Source organism: Triticum aestivum, chromosome 1B, assembly GCF_018294505.1.
Source record: "Triticum aestivum cultivar Chinese Spring chromosome 1B, IWGSC CS RefSeq v2.1, whole genome shotgun sequence".
NCBI lineage: Eukaryota > Viridiplantae > Streptophyta > Magnoliopsida > Poales > Poaceae > Triticum > Triticum aestivum.
The window spans coordinates 246,714,655-246,732,650 of record NC_057795.1 but is presented as its reverse complement, the minus strand read 5'-3'; positions in this window follow the sequence as shown (position 1 = coordinate 246,732,650).

Here is a 17,996-nt window from a genome sequence, read left to right as displayed (position 1 = left end):
CCGATTTTGAGGTGCTAAATATTGAACTAGCTTATGAAACCATTTAGACGCAGCTCGTCACTAGCTTTAATTTGAGTACTTGTGGAGCCAAAACGAACTTCGTATGAGGAAGTTATGCCTGTTTTACTGAACAGTGCACAAAACAGATTCAAATCCGAATTCGGGTATGAGACTGAGTCTAGATAGATCCAAATTTTGTTTTTTTCTCTTCTTTTTTTTCTCACACTTTTTCTTTCTTTTTTTCTCTCTGCCTTTTTTGTCTCCCTCTTACCAAAACAAACTAGATAAGATGCAGATTGGATCAAGTGAAGATGTGAGTGATCTCAACTATGATTATGGCATGAACGATGGGTAGCACATAGTGGAAATTAATGGATGGTTGGTGGACAATGGAAGGAATAACGATGCAGCAGCGGCGTGACTAATGTGAACCGACCTCAAAACTCTAAACAAACTAGACACTAAAACCAGCAACTCGACACGACGATGCAACCGATAATAAAATAATGCAAACAATGAAAAGAAAATTGCAAAGGCTCATACTGTCTAGGACAAAGAATGAATAGATCTAACTTTTTTTCTGGCTTTTTCTTGGACAATAGGTATGAAAATAAATTGAATCTAGTAAAAACTGCAAGTTCTCACCGAGCAACCTGAAAACCGATACCACTTGATAGAGGCAAAGGTGTCTCGTCTTTCGATGAGATGGTGATTATCGTTTCAGAGGAGTAGACTTTGACGATCCGACTACGTACGTGCGAGGACGTCGCGCCTTAGCAATCGCTGAACCAACTCCGAGAGGTTATTGACCACGCCGGAGCATGATCAACCTAACCACGAGGGTCTATTTCCTGCGAGCAAATAAAGAACAAGCAAGAAACCGAGATTGCAATCTGGATATTGCGAATATAAGACGAAAGCTTTATTGATCAAGATGGGGTTCTATGACGTCTTTGTCTGGTCGTTGGACACAAACGAAGTACGCGAAGTTGCAGCTATGGCGAACTTTAATCTAAACAAAACCCAAGGAAAAAGCTACTAGATGTTGTTTGACTTGGATTCTGCTGCATCGTCTGATTGTCTCGTCGATATCTCAATAATCAGGATAAATCTGCAGGTGAATCCAATTGGATTGGAAAGAGCACGAAATCTACTTTGCAACAAAAAAAGAATCACCCAACTCGGAGTCCATATGAAAAAGGTGTTAGCGTTTTGAATGAAGTATGTATGTGTAGTCCGAATCTGAATCCAGAACGTGAGAGACTTGGACTCTATCTTCTCTTGGCCCAAAAGTGACGTGAGAGGACATTTTAAACAGAACCCAAACTTCTCCTTTTCCCTTATCTTCATATGTGGATTGTACAAGTGTCCCATACACCTGCAATTAGACAAAACACAAAAGTGTATGAAGTATTTTTGTTCTGGATAACATAAATAGATTATTGAATAGATTGCACTAGAAATCACCTAACAAACATGCATGTATGCAATATTTTTGGTCATATCCAAGGTAGTCATGTCCTCATCATACTTTCCTTCTTGAGAACAAAGCCGTTCTCGGCATTGCTTAATCTAAAATGTGGCTAACAAAATAGACAAGGTGTACATGTTGTATATGTATATGTCATCCATTTTTACTTCCCTTGATTTTTGTACATATGACACATGTATACATGAGTAACTTTCATAGATCATAAAATATAAAGCCAAAATATTATCATAAGTAGAAGGCATGAAAATATTGCAACTCGGTTTGTACATATAAGCTCTTATTCATATCAAAAGATTGACAATATTCATCATTAAACCATCCCAACATTGGTGAATAAACCTTACGTGCATCGAATTTACATGCTACAACATGCTTAAATACGAAAACATGCAATAAGTCATTTGACATAGAATCATCGCCAAGATTAGAGGTCATATGAAAATGATTAAACATTGGTTCTTTTGCATCAACAATTAATTTAATGGGCGCACTCAAAATTGTTGGTATTTCAGTTGTTTGATCACATGACGCATTCATGACAGTAACAAAAGTCTCTAAAATAGGTGGTGTGCTTAAATCAATAGGTAACTCAACACATAATGTATGCAAGTTAACTAGGCATGCATCATTCTCATGTGAAAGTGGAAAATCTGTACATTTGTCATTACCTCTTATGATCAACTCAGATGATGCAGGCACTCTCGATGGTGATGTGTCATATGGTGGAGATGACGTATTCCTCGCAACAACGGATGTGGTTGTCATAGTACGCCTAGTAGTTGGAATGTGCACCGTGCACTTGTTCTCCTTGTGGGCAACATGTCGTTTTATTTCTTGTTCAGCTTTGCAAGCAAGACGAAACAAATGGTCCATAGGATAACACTCTTCATTAATTAGTATCTCCTGAATATCATGGTTTAATCCTCCCCAAAATCTATCCATAAAATCTTCTTTACCTTCTTCTAAAAATGAGTGCAACAAGGTAGTATGTAAATCATCATAATATTTTTTTACGGTGTCAGTACCTTGTTTTAAATGTTCTAGTTTTTTAATCATGCCACAAGTATAATAAACATTGATGAATCTATCACTCATGACATGTTTTAAACCATCCCAAGTAGCAGGTATATAGTTAGGGTTTAACCAAAAATATTCACTCCACCAAACTAAAGCAAAGCTACTGAAAATACTAACCGCAGCTTGAAATTTTCCATGCTCATCAAAAGTGTGGGAAGCAAATATAGCACTTATTTCGTACTCCCATTCAATATATAAATCAGGCCTAACAACTAGTAAATGGTGGCATGGAAACATTAACCTGATTATATGCATTCTAATGTTGTTGCTCCTCTTGTGACGGTTGTTATATTTTCTTAGGTGATGGCAAATCTCCCACGATCGATGAAGCCCAAGAACTAACAACTCCGTAACCTGCCATATTTTGTAGAAAACAAGAAACAACATCTGAGAATAATGTTCCTATGAACTACTAGGATGTGGTGGTAAAACGCTCATAGTATAGAGCAAATATCAATATCTTACAAGTTCTTACCATGCAACGGGTGGTGACAGGCAACCAGCGGTGTCAAATAACTCCGAAGATTGAGTTAAGCGATTGCCAAGGGAACATACGTATACACGGTGTAGAAATATATGGAGCTTGGAAGGCTTAAATATTTTGTAGCAAAAGATTAGCAATAATCAATTCAGAGATGCAATGTTGAATAAACGCTCAATGACGGTACTGTGCTGGTCCTAGGCTAGACCGGACTAGAGACGTGAGCCTAAAACACTAATGAGGTGACGGTGATTTCTACTATGCAAACTTCTTCTTGTAGACGTTGTTGGGCCTGCAAGTGCACAGGTTTGTAGGACAGTAGCAAATTTCCCTCAAGTGGATGACCTAAGGTTTATCAATCCGTAGGAGGCGTAGGATGAAGATGGTCTCTCTCAAACAACCCCACAACCAAATAACAAAAAGTCTCTTGTGTCCCCAACACACCCAATACAATGGTAAATTGTATAGGTGCACTAGTTCGGCAAAGAGATGGCGACACAAGTGCAATATGGATAGTAGATAAAGGTTTTGGTAATCTGAAAATATAAAAACAGCAAGGTAACTAATGATAAAAGTGAGCGTAAACGGTATTGCAATGATAGGAAACAAGGCATAGGGTTCATACTTTCACTAGTGCAAGTTCTCTCAACAAAAATAACATAGATAGATCATATAACAATCCCTCAACATGCAACAAAGAGTCACTCCAAAGCCACTAATAGCGGAGAACAAACGAAGAGATTATGGTAGGGTACAAAACCACCTCAAAGTTATTCTTTCGGATAAATCTATTCAAGAGTTCGTAGTAGAATAACACCTTAAGACACAAGTCAACCAAAACCCTAATGTCACCTAGATACTCCATTGTCACCTCAAGTATCGGTGGGCATGATTATACGATATGCATCACACAATATCAGATTCATCCAACCAACAGAAAGTACTTCAAAGAGTGCCCCAAAGTTTCTACCGGAGAGTCAAGGAAACGTGTGCCAACACCTATGCATAGGTTCATGGGCGGAACCCGCAAGTTGGTCACCAAAACATACATCAAGTGGCATGTGAAATCTCATTTGAAGGAAATATGCCCTTGAGGCAATAATAAAGTTATTATTTATTTCCTTATATCATGATAAAAGTTTATTATTCATGCTAGAATTGTATTAACCGGAAACATGATACATGTGTGAATACATAGACAAACAGAGTGTCACTAGTATGCCTCTACTTGACTAGCTCATTGATCAAAGATGGTTATGTTTCCTAGCCATTGACATGGGTTGTCATTTGATTAACGGGATCACATCATTCGGAGGAACACTTTGTGTGCTACCAAACATCACAATGTAACTGGGTGATTATAAAGGTGCTCTACAGGTGTCTCCGAAGGTACATGTTGGGTTGGCGTATTTTGAGATTATGATTTGTCACTCCGATTGTCGGAGAGGTATCTCTGGGCCCTCTCGGTAATGCACATCACTTAAGCCTTGCAAGCATTGCAACTAATGAGTTAGTTGCGGGATGATGTATTACGGTACGAGTAAAGAGACTTGCCGGTAACGAGATTGAACTAGGTATTGAGATACCGACGATCGAATCTCGCGCAAGTAACATACCGATGACAAAGGGAACAACGTATGTTGTTATGCGGTCTGACCGATAAAGATCTTCGTAGAATGTGTGGGAGCCAATATGAGCATCCAGGTTCCGCTATTGGTTATTGATCGGAGACGTGTCTCGGTCATGTCTACATAGTTCTCGAACCCGTAGGGTCCGCACGCTTAATGTTATGATGACAATTATATTATGAGTTTATATGTTTTGATGTACCGAAGGTTGTTCGGAGTCTCGGATGTGATCACGGACATGACGAGGAGTCTCGAAATGGTCGAGACATGAAGATTAATATATTGGACGAATATATTCAGACACCGGAAGTGTTCCGGAGAAGTTTTCGGATAAAACCGGAGTGCCGGAGGGTTATCGGAACCCCCGGGGGAACTAATGGGCCTCGATGGGCCTTAGTGGAGAGAGAGAGGGGCGGCCTAGGGCAGGCCACGCACCCCCCCTCTGGTCCGAATTGGACTAGCAGAAGGGGGCGCCGCCCCCCTTTCCTTCTCCCTTTCCCTCTCCTTCCTTCCCCCTCTCTCCCTTTAGGTGGAAACCTACTAGGACTTGGAGTCCTAGTAGGATTCCCCTCTTGGGGGCGCGCCATAGAGGGTCGGCCGGCCTCCCCTTGCTCCTTTATATACGGGGGCAGGGGGGCAGACACAACAATTGATCTGTTTGATCTTTTAGCCGTGTGCGGTGCCCCCCTCCACCATAGTCCACCTTGATAATACTGTAGCGGTGCTTAGGCGAAGCCCTGCATCGGTAGAACATCAACATCGTCACCACGCTGTCGTGCTGACGAAACTCTCCCTCAACACTCGGCTGGATCGGAGTTCGAGGGACGTCATCGAGCTGAACTTGTGCTGAACTCAGAGGTGCCATACGTTCGGTACTTGATCCGTCGGATCGTGAAGACGTACGACTACATCAACCGCGTTGTGCTAATGCTTCCGCTTTCGGTGTACGAGGGTACATGGACAACACTCTCCCCTCTCATTGCTATGCATCACCATGATCTTGCGTGTGCGTAGGATTTTTTTTGAAATTACTACGTTCCCCAACGGTGGCATCCGAGCCAGGTTTTATGCGTAGATGTTATATGCACGAGTAGAACACAAGTGAGTTGTGGGCGATAAAAGTCATACTGCTTACCAGCATGTCATACTTTGGTTCGGCGGTATTGTTGGATGAAGTGGCCCGGACTGACATTACGCGTACGCTTACACGAGACTGGTTCTACTGACGTGCTTTGCACACAGGTGGCTGGCGGGTGTCAGTTTCTCCAACTTTAGTTGAATCGAGTGTGGCTACGCTCGGTCCTTGAGAAGGTTAAAACAACACTAACTTGACGAACTATCGTTGTGGTTTTGATGCGTAGGTAAGAACGGTTCCTGCTAAAGCCCGTAGCAGCCACGTAAAACTTGCAACAACAAAGTAGAGGACGTCTAACTTGTTTTTGCAAGGCATGTTGTGATGTGATATGGTCAGGACGTGATGCTATATTTTATTGTATGAAACGATCATGTTTTCTAACCGAGTTATCGGCAACTCACATGAGCCATATGGTTGTCGCTTTATTGTATGCAATGCAATCGCCCTGTAATGCTTTACTTTATCACTAAGCGGTAGCGATAGTCGTAGAAGCATAAGATGGGCGAGACGACAACAATGCTACGATGGAGATCAAGGTGTCGCGCTGATGACGATGGTGATCATGGAGGTGCTTCGGAGATGGAGATCACAAGCACAAGATGATGATGGCCATATCATATCACTTATATTGATTGCATGTGATGTTTATCTTTTATGCATCTTATCTTGCTTTGATTGACGGTAGCATTATAAGATGATCTCTCACTAAATTTCAAGATAAAAAGTGTTCTCCCTGAGTATGCACCGTTGCCAAAGTTCGTCGCCCCCAGACACCACGTGATGATCGGGTGTGATAAGCTCTACATCCATCTACAATGGGTGCAAGCTAGTTTTGCACACGCAGAATACTCAGGTTAAACTTGACGAGCCTAGCATATGCAGATATGGCCTCGGAACACTAAGACCGAAAGGTCGAGCGTGAATCATATAGTAGATATGATCAACATAGTGATGTTCACCATTGAAAGCTACTCCATTTCACGTGATGATCGGTTATGGTTTAGTTGATTTGGATCACGTGATCACTTAGAGGATTAGAGGGATGTCTTTCTAAGTGGGAGTTCTTAAGTAATATGATTAATTGAACTTAAATTTATCATGAACTTAGTACCTGATAGTATCTTGCTTGTCTATGTTTGATTGTAGATAGATGGCCCGTGCTGTTGTTCCGTTGAATTTTAATGCGTTCCTTGAGAAAGTAAAGTTGAAAGATGATGGTAGCAATTACACGGACTGGGTCCATAACTTGAGGATTATCCTCATTGCTACACAAAAGAATTACGTCCTGGAAGCACCGCTGGGTGCCAGGCCAGCTGCAGGAGCAACACCAGATGTTATGAACGTCTGGCAGAGCAAAGCTGATGACTACTCAATAGTTCAGTGTGCCATGCTTTACGGCTTAGAACTGGGACTTCAACGACGTTTTGAATGTCATGGAGCATATGAGATGTTCCAGGAGTTGAAGTTAATATTTCAAGCAAATGCACGGATTGAGAGATATGAAGTCTCCAATAAGTTCTATAGCTGCAAGATGGAGAAGAATAGGTCTGTCAGTGAGCATATACTCAAGATGTCTGGGTATAATAATCACTTGATTCAACTGGGAGTTAATCTTCCGGATGATAGCATCATTGACAGAATTCTCCAACCACTGCCACCAAGCTACAAGAGCTTCGTGATGAACTATAACATGCAAGGGATGGATAAGACGATTCCCGAGCTCTTCACAATGCTAAAGGCTGCGGAGGTCGAAATCAAGAAGGAACATCAAGTGTTGATGGTCAACAAGACCACTAGTTTCAAGAAAAAGGGCAAAGGGAAGAAGAAGGGGAACTTCAAGAAGAACAGCAAGCAAGTTGCTGCTCAGGAGAAGAAACCCAAATCTGGACCTAAGCCTGAAACTGAGTGCTTCTACTGCAAACAGACTGGTCACTGGAAGCGGAACTGCCCCAAGTATTTGGCGGATAAGAAGGATGGCAAGGTGAACAAAGGTATATGTGATATACATGTTATTGATGTGTACCTTACTAGAGCTCGAAGTAGCACCTGGGTATTTGATACTGGTTCTGTTGCTAATATTTGCAACTCGAAACAGGGACTACAGATTAAGCGAACACTGGCCAAGGATGAGGTGACGATGCGCGTGGGAAATGGTTCCAAAGTCGATGTGATCGCGGTCGGCACGCTACCTCTACATCTACCTTCGGGATTAGTTTTAGACCTAAATAATTGTTATTTGGTGCCAGCGTTGAGCATGAACATTATATCTGGATCTTGTTTGATGCGAGACGGTTATTCATTTAAATCAGAGAATAATGGTTGTTCTATTTATATGAGTAATATCTTTTATGGTCATGCACCCATGAAGAGTGGTCTATTTTTGATGAACCTCGATAGTAGTAATACACATATTCATAATATTGAAGCCAAAAGATGCAGATTTGATAATGATAGTGCAACTTATTTGTGGCACTGCCGTTTAGGTCATATCGGTCTAAAGCGCATGAAGAAACTCCATACGGATGGACTTTTGGAACCACTTGATTATGAATCACTTGGTACTTGCGAACCGTGCCTCATGGGCAAGATGACTAAAACGCCGTTCTCCGGTACTATGGAGAGAGCAACATATTTATTGGAAATCATACATACAGATGTATGTGATCAGATGAATATTGAGGCTCTTGGCGGATATCGTTATTTTCTCACCTTCACAGATGATTTAAGCAGATATGGGTATATCTACTTGATGAAGCATAAGTCCGGAACAGTTGAAAAGTTCAAAGAATTTCAGAGTGAAGTTGAAAATCATCGTAACAAGAAAATAAAGTTTCTGCGATCTGATCGTGGAGGAGAATATTTGAGTTACGAGTTTGGTCTACATTTGAAACAATGCGGAATAGTTTCGCAACTCACGGCACCCGGAACACCATAGCGTAATGGTGTGTCCGAACGTCGTAATCGTACTTTACTAGATATGGTGCGATCTATGATGTCTCTTAGTGATTTACCGCTATCGTTTTGGGGTTATGCTTTAGAAACGGTTGCATTCACGTTAAATAGGGCACCATCAAAATCCGTTGAGACGACACCTTATGAACTGTGGTTTGGCAAGAAACCAAAGTTGTCGTTTCTGAAAGTTTGGGGCTGCGATGCTTATGTGAAAAAGCTTCAACCTGATAAGCTCGAGCCCAAAGCGGAGAAATGTGTCTTCATAGGATACCCAAAGGAGACTGTTGGGTACACCTTCAATCACAGATCCGAAGGAACGACATTTGTTACTAAAAATGGATCCTTTCTAGAGAAGGAGTTTCTCTCGAAAGAAGTGAGTGGGAGGAAAGTAGAACTTGATGAGGTAACTGTACCTGCTCCTTATTGGAAAGTAGTTCATCATAGAAACCGGTTTCTGTGACACCTACACCAATCAGTGAGGAAGTTAATGATGATGATCATGGAACTTCAGATCAAGTTGTTACTGAACCTCGTAGATCTACCAGAGTAAGATCCGCACCAGAGTGGTAAGATAATCCTATTCTGGAAGTCATGCTACTAGATCATGATGAACCTACGAACTATGAAGAAGAGACGGTGAGCTAGATTCCGCAAAATGGCTTGAAGCCATGAAATCTGAGATGGGATCCATGTATTAGAACAAAGTGTGGACTTTGGTTGACTTGCCTGATGATCGGCAAGCAATTGAGAATAAATGGATCTTCAAGAAGAAGACCGACGCTAACGGTAATGTTACTGTCTACAAAGCTCGACTTGTCGCAAAAGGTTTTCGACAAGTTCAAGGGATTGACTACGATGAGACCTCACTCATAGTGATGCTTAAGTCTGTCCGAATCATGTTAGCAATTGCCACATTTTATGATTATGAAATTTGGCAAATGGATGTCAAAACTGCATTCCTGAATGGATTTCTGGAAGAAGAGTTATATATGATGCAACCAGAAGGTTTTGTCGATCCAAAGGGAGCTAACAAAGTGTGCAAGCTCCAGCGATCCATTTATGGACTGGTGCAAGCCTCTCGGAGTTGGAATAAACGCTTTGATAGTGTGATCAAAGCATTTGGTTTTGTACAGACTTTTGGAGAAGCCTGTATTTACAAGAAAGTGAGTGGGAGCTCTGTAGCATTTCTGATATTATATGTGGATGACATATTACTGATTGGAAATGATATAGAATTTCTGGATAGCATAAAGGGATACTTGAATAAGAGTTTTTTGATGAAAGATCTCGGTGAAGTTGCTTATTGGGCATTAAGATCTATAGAGATAGATCAAGACGCTTAATTGGACTTTCACAAAGCACATACCTTGACAAAGTTTTGAAGAAGTTCAAAATGGATCAAGCAAAGAAAGGGTTCTTGCCTGTGTTACAAGGAGTGAAGTTGAGTAAGACTCAATGCCCGACCACTGCAGAAGATAGAGAGAAAATGAAAGATGTTCCCTATGCTTCAGCCATAGGCTCTATCATGTATGCAATGCTGTGTACCAGACCTGCTGTGTGCCTTGCTATAAGTCTGGCAGGGAGGTACCAAAGTAATACAGGAGTGGATCACTGGACAGCGGTCAAGAACATCCTGAAATACCTGAAAAGGACTAAGGATATGTTTCTCGTTTATGGAGGTGACAAAGAGCTCATCGTAAATGGTTACGTTGATGCAAGCTTTGACACTGATCCGGATGATTCTAAATCGCAAACCGGATACGTGTTTACATTGAATGGTGGAGCTGTCAGTTGGTGCAGTTCCAAACAAAGCATCGTGGCGGGATCTACGTGTGAAGCAGAGTACATAGCTGCTTCGGAAGCAGCAAATGAAGGAGTCTGGATGAAGGAGTTCATATCCGATCTAGGTGTCATACCTAGTGCATCGGGTCAAATGAAAATCTTTTGTGACAATACTGGTGCAATTGCCTTGGCGAAGGAATCCAAATTTCACAAGAGAACCAAGCACATCAAGAGACGCTTCAATTCCATCCGGGATCTAGTCCAGGTGGGAGACATAGAAATTTGCAAGATACATACGGATCTGAATGTTGCAGACCCATTGACAAAGCCTCTTCCACGAGCAAAACATGATCAGCACCAAGGCTCCATGGGTGTTAGAATCATTAGTGTGTAATCTAGATTATTGACTCTAGTGCAAGTGGGAGACTCAAGGAAATATGCCCTAGAGGCAATAATAAATTTATTATTTATTTCCTTATATCATGATAAAAGTTTATTATTCATGCTAGAATTGTATTAACCGGAAACATGATACATGTGTGAATACATAAACAAACAGAGTGTCACTAGTATGCCTCTACTTGAGTAGCTCGTTGATCAAAGATGGTTATGTTTCCTAGCCATTGACATGGCTTGTCATTTGATTAACGGGATCATATCATTAGGAGAATGATGTGATTGACATGACCCATTCTATTAGCTTAGCACACGATTGTTTAGTATGTTGCTATTGCTTTCTTCATGACTTATACATGTTCCTATGACTATGAGATTATGCAACTCCTGTTTACCGGAGGAACACTTTGTGTGCTACCAAACGTCACAACATAAGTGGGTGATTATAAAGGTGCTCTATAGGTGTCTCCGAAGGTACATGTTGGGTTGACGTATTTCCATATTAGGATTTGTCACTCCGATTGTCGGAGAGGTATCTCTGGGCCCTCTCGGTAATGCACATCACTTATGCCTTGCAAGCATTGCAACTAATGAGTTAGTTGCGGGATGATGTATTACGGTACAAGTAAAGAGACTTGCTGGTAACGAGATTGAACTAGGTATTGAGATACCGACGATCGAATCTCGGGCAAGTAACATACCAATGACAAAGGGAACAACGTATGTTGTTATGCGGTCTGACCGATAAAGATCTTCATAGAATATGTGGGAGCCAATATGAGCATCCAGGTTCCGCTATTGGTTATTGACTGGAGACGTGTCTCGGTCATGTCTACATAGTTCTCGAACCCGTAGGGTCCGCACGCTTAACGTTACGATGACAGTTATATTATGAGTTAATATGTTTTGATGTACCGAAGGTTGTTCGGAGTCCCGTATGTGATCACAGACATGACGAGGAGTCTCGAAATGGTCGAGACATGAAAATTGATATATTGGACGACTATATTGAGACACCAGAAGTGTTCCGGAGAAGTTTTCGGATAAAACCGGAGTGCCAGAGGGTTATCGGAACCCCCGGGGGAACTAATGGGCCTCGATGGGCCTTAGTGGATAGAGAGAGGGGCGGCCTAGGGCAGGACGCGCACCCCTGCCCCTCTGGTCCGAATTGGACTAGGAGAAGGGGGGCGGCGCCCCCCTTTCCTTCTCCCTCTCCCTCTCCTTCATTCCCCCTCTCTCCCTTTAGGTGGAAACCTACTAGGACTTGGAGTCCTAGTAGAATTCCCCTCTTGGGGGCGCGCCATAGAGGGCCGGCCGGCCTCCTCCTTGCTGCTTTATATACGGGGGCAGGGGGGCACCCCATAGACACAACAATTGATCCGTTTGATCTTTTAGCCGTGTGCGGTGCCCCCCTCCACCATAGTCCACCTCGATAATACTGTAGCAGTGCTTAGGCGAAGCCCTGCGTCGGTAGAACATCAACATCGTCACCACGCTGTCGTGCTGATGAAACTCTCCCTCAACACTCGGCTGGATTGGAGTTCGAGGGACGTTATCGAGATGAACGTGTGCTGAACTCGGAGGTGCCATACGTTTTGTACTTGATTGGTTGGATAGTGAAGACGTACGACTACATCAACCGCATTGTGCTAACGCTTCCGCTTTCAGTGTACGAGGGGACGTGGACAACACTCTCCCCTCTCGTTGCTATGCATCACCATGATCTTGCGTGTGTGTAGGATTTTTTTTGAAATTACTACGTTCCCCAACACCATTGTCACCACAGATAAACACGACAAGATATACATCAAGTGTTCTCAAATAAAGACTCAATCCGATAAGATAACTTCAAGAGGGAAACTCAATTCATCACAAGAGAGTAGAGGGGGAGAAACATCATAAGATCCAACTACAATAGCAAAGCTCGCGATACATCAAGATTGTGCCATAGAGAGAACACGAGAGAGAGAGAGAGAGAGAGAGAGAGAGAGAGAGAGAGATCAAACACATAGCTACTGGTACATACCCTCAGCCCTGAGGGTGAACTACTCCCTCCTCGTCATGGATAGCGCCTGGATGATGAAGATGGCCACCGGTGATGGGTTCCCCCTCCCGCAGGGTGCCGGAACGGGATCCCGAGAGGTTTTTGGAGGCTACAGAGGCTTGCGGCAGCGGAACTCCCGATGTATCTTCTCGGTAGATGTTTTTAGGGTACGTGGGACTATATAGGCGAAAGAAGTCGGTCAGGAGGTGCTCGAGGGTACCACGAGACAGGGGGGCGCGCCCAGAAGGGGGGGGGGAGCGCCCTCCTATCTCCTCGCCTCCTCAAGGATCTTCTGACGTGAACTCCAAGTCTCCAGGATCATATTCTTTCAAAAAAATCACGCTGCCGAAGGTTTCATTCCGTTTGGACTCCGTTTGATATTCCTTTTCTTCGAAATACTGAAACAAGCAATAAAACAACAATATGGGCTGGGCTCTGGTTAATAGTTTAGTCTCAAAAGTAATATAGAAGTGTATAATAAAGCCTGTAATCATTCAAAACAGATAATAATATAGCATGAATGCTTCATAAATTATAGATATGTTGGAGACGTATCAGACGGCGTAGCACAACTAGCATCAATAAAGGATACAAAGTATCTCTGGATAGCAAGATAAAAGTGAAGATCACAATAGCAATAAATATAATGATGTGAAACAACTACCAAGTAGGATATACCAACAACTTTCTCTCCAACTTTCCTCTAGAAAAGTTTGTGCCAAATTTTTTATAATTTTTCTCAAGAATGGCACTGACTCAAGCTTTCAAATGCAAAAATAATCACTCAATTCTGAGTTGATATGAGGAGTTACAAAATTCTAAAACTGGTCTTAAAAACTAGAACAAAATGTGTTCGCGAAGTTCGGAGGGCAAAAAGACCTATTTAGAAGCCAATTTTGAGGTGCCAAATATTGAACTAGCTTCAGAAACTATTTAGACGCGGCTCGTCACTAGCTTTAATTTGAGTACTCGCGGAGCCAAAACAGACTTCGTATGAGGAAGTTATGTCTGTTTTACAGAATAGTGCGCAAAACAGATTCCAATCCGAATTCAGGTACGATATTGAGTCTAGATAGATCTGAATTTTGTTTTTTTCTCTCCTTTTTTTCTCCCACTTTTTTTATTTTTCTTTATCTTTGCCTTTTTTTCCTCCTCTTTCCAAAACAAACTAAGATGTAGATTGGATCAAGCGAAGATGTGAACGATCTCAACTATGATTATGACAATGAACAGTGGGTAGCACGTAGTGGAAATTGATGGATGGTTGGTGGACATCGGAAGGAATAATGATGCAGCGGCGACATGACTAATGTGAACAGAACTTGAAACTGTAAACAAACTATACACTAAGACCAACAACTCGACACGACGATGCAACCGATAATTCAATAATGCAAACAATGAAAAGAAAATTGCAAAGGCTCAGACTGTCTAGGACAAAGGATGAATAGATCTAACTTTTTTGTTGTTTTTTCTTGGAAAATAGGTATGAAAAAAAATCTAATCTAGTAAAAACTGGAAATTCTCACCGAGCAACCTGAAAACTGATACCACTTGATAGAGGCAAAGGTGTCCCGTCTTTTGATGAGATGGTGATTATCATTTCGGAGGAGTAGACTTTGACGATCCGACTACGTACGTGCGAGGATGTCGCGCCTTAGCAATCGCTAAACCAACTCTGAGAGGTTATTGACCAGGCCGGAGCACGATCAACCTAACCACGATGGTCTATTTCCTGCGAGCAAATGAAGAACAAGCAAGAAACTAAGATTGGAATCTGGATATTACGAATATAAGATGAAAGCTTTATTGATCAAGATGGGGTTCTGTGACGTATTTGTCTGGTCGTTGAACACAAATGAAGTACGTGAAGTTGCAGCTATGACGAACTTTAATCTAAAAAACCCAAGAAAAAGCTCCTAGATGGATCTACTTATATAGGAGTAAGGGGTTGCAGCCAAGGAGGTGGAAGGAAGTCCCAAGGCAGCCTAAAACTAACGCTAGGTCGTACAAGGCTCATGGGCCCAAGTGGAGGTGATGCAACACCTTTGGACTTGTTGTTTGACTCGGATTCTGCTACAACGTCAGATTGTTTCATTGATATCTCAATGCTCCAGACAAATTTGAAGGTGAATTCAATTGGGATGGAAAGAGCAGGAAATCTACTTTCCAACAAAAAACGAATCACCCAATTCAAAGTCCGTATGAAAAAGATGTTGACGTTTTGAGTCAGGTATGTCTGTGCAGTCCGATTCTGAATCCAGAACGTGAGAGACTTGGACTCTATCTTCTCTTGGCCCAAAAATGACGTGAGAGGACTTTTTGAAAGAACCTAAACTTCTCCTTTTCCCTTATCTTCATATGTGGATTGTACAAGTGTCCCATACACCTGCAATTAGACAAAACACAAAAGTGTGTGAAGTATTTTGTTCTAGATAACATAAATAGATTATTGAATAGTTTGCACTAGAAATCACCTGACAAATATGCATGTATGCAATATTTTTGGTCGTATACAAGGTAGTCATGTCCTCATACCCACAACAAATACGCCAATATAGGGACGAAGAACAAAGTGCATGACTCGCATGAAAGTACCAGGTGCTTCGGATAAACCCATTGGCATAACTAGCCATTCATATAAGCCAAATTTGGTCTTAAACACGGTTTTCCATTCATCACCTTCTTGGATGCGTATTTGATAGTAGCCGCTCTTAACATCAATTTTAGAGAAAATGGCGGCTCCGTTAAGCTCATCAAGCATACATCTAAGCGTGGAATAGGGTAGCGATATCTAACGGTGATATCATTGATGGGATGGCAATCAGAAACGATGCGATAAGTACCGTCTTTCTTTGGAACAAGTATGACCGGAACGTCACAAGGACTCAAGCTTTCACGTACTTGACCGTTGTCGATGAGTTGTTGTACTTTCCATTGGACTCCTTAGTTTACTCGGGGTTGACGCGGTAGGGAGCCTTGTTAGGTAGAGGTGCTCCGGGGATGAGGTCGATTCAGTGCTCAATGCCTCATAGTGGAGGTAGACCCGGAGGTATGTAAACATCCCAAATTTTCAATTTGAAATGTTATACATTTGATCATCATTGCATAAATATTTTATTGCATTTTGGCTTGATCCTAGAAATTCTACGCAACTCAAGGACCCACAGAGAGAGTTGGGGACTTTGTTATTTTCATATTTGAGTTTTCTCAAATTTGAAAAGAGGATTGTTTGATTTTAATTATTTTCACTTTGAGTATTTCTTTTATGAAAATAAAAGAGAGGGGATAAAATGACTTTCCCAAAATAAATAAATATTGGAGGTTAAATTATTAAAATTAAATGAGAATTTTATTCAGAGTTTTATCACTATTTTATTTGAATTAGGAAAAATATGCGTTTTTCAAAATTGCATTAGAGGCCCAAATAAATGTTCACTTTGTCTGCTATATTTTTACAGGACGGGGAAAATTTATTTCAGGATTTTGGAGTCCGTTTAGTATTTCTTTTCTTTGTTTTTCTGCGCGGTATTATTATATAAAAAAAGTCAACCGACCTAGCCGGGCCATGCCCGACTAGGACTCGCCCGGCCGGCCTTTATAACCCGCGCCCCGACCCTGCAGCCCATCAGCCCGCCCCGCCGCCAAAACCCTAACCCTAACCCGCCGCCGCCGCCACCCGCGCCGCCGTACGCCACCGCCGCCCGCACCGCCACCTGCGCTACCTGCGCCAGCCATCGCCCCGCCGCCGGACGCCGTCGCCGCCACCCACCGCCTCGCTGCCGACCCCGTCGTCCGCCTGAGTTGCTCGCCGCCGCCACCGTCACACGTCTCGAGGTAACCGCCGGATTTCATTAGCAAACCGCACGATTTTTTTAGAAACCCTCGGTTATTTTTTTAGATCCGTTCTTTTTTTTTTTCCCCGGTTTAGTTATTTAGTGAATGCCCATTTGTACGTTCGTTTTAACGAATGGTTTTCACTCGTTAGCCGCAGACAGCGAATATTCATTCGTTAGCCTGTTCTTTAGTTTTTCTTTTTCCGGGGTTTTCCGCGATTATTTTTGATCACGATTTCTGTCCTGATTTTTGTTTTAGTTTATCTTTTCGCTCATTTGTCGGAATCAGGCAATTTCTGCCTAGATCTTCGTCTCGAAGCCCTGTTTCTGTTTAGCCAACTTGAATAAGATTTTGCTACTGTAAAATTTGACCTAAGTCCAGATTAGTAAACAGATCTTGTTTCTTTTGTAGTTTGAGTTTCATTGCTTTGTTTGATTTGATTCTTTTTGCAAACCGGAGTTCTTAAGTTGAACTTTCTGGTTAGATCTCTTATTTGAGTTTTACCCATGTTTCTAGTTGAGTGCTTATTGTATGCTTGTTTGTTTGCGATAGAGTACCCGGAGTGCGAAGCGTGCTACTATGAGTCTCTAGGTTTCATGGATCATCAGCAAGCCAAGTAACACTTTGATCATACCTCTTTACTACCCAGTTTTATTGCATTAGATCAATCCTCAAACAATTGCGTGGTTAGGATCTGATTAACATCTGGGTTTTGGGAAGTAGATGAGGTAGTACCTATTTACCTGTTTATTATCAAACCTTTGGGAGTTACTTCTATGTTGCTTATATTGCTATGCTATGCTTGTAGACATGGTTTGGTTCGAGGGATTCATGACATATGTGAGAGTTATTATTAATGGTTAACTTAAGGTGGCTACTTTAATACACATCTGGGTGGATTGCTTGAGGCACCCTGGAGTACCCAGTGGTTGTCAGGGCACCTGGAGAATCCATGTTATCCTAGGATATCCCGGAGTACCCGTGTGATTATCCTACGGTCCGCCACCCAGGCTCAAAGGGATCATAAGATTATTCATGCTAGAAACTTTGGTGTGCAGCCACAAGCTATTATGGGCTCTAGAATAGTTGAGTATGTTACAAGACCTCTTTCAGTGGTGGGCTAGCAGATGTAGGGGAAAGTAGGTGTAACTGTCCACCCAGAGTAAAGAGTT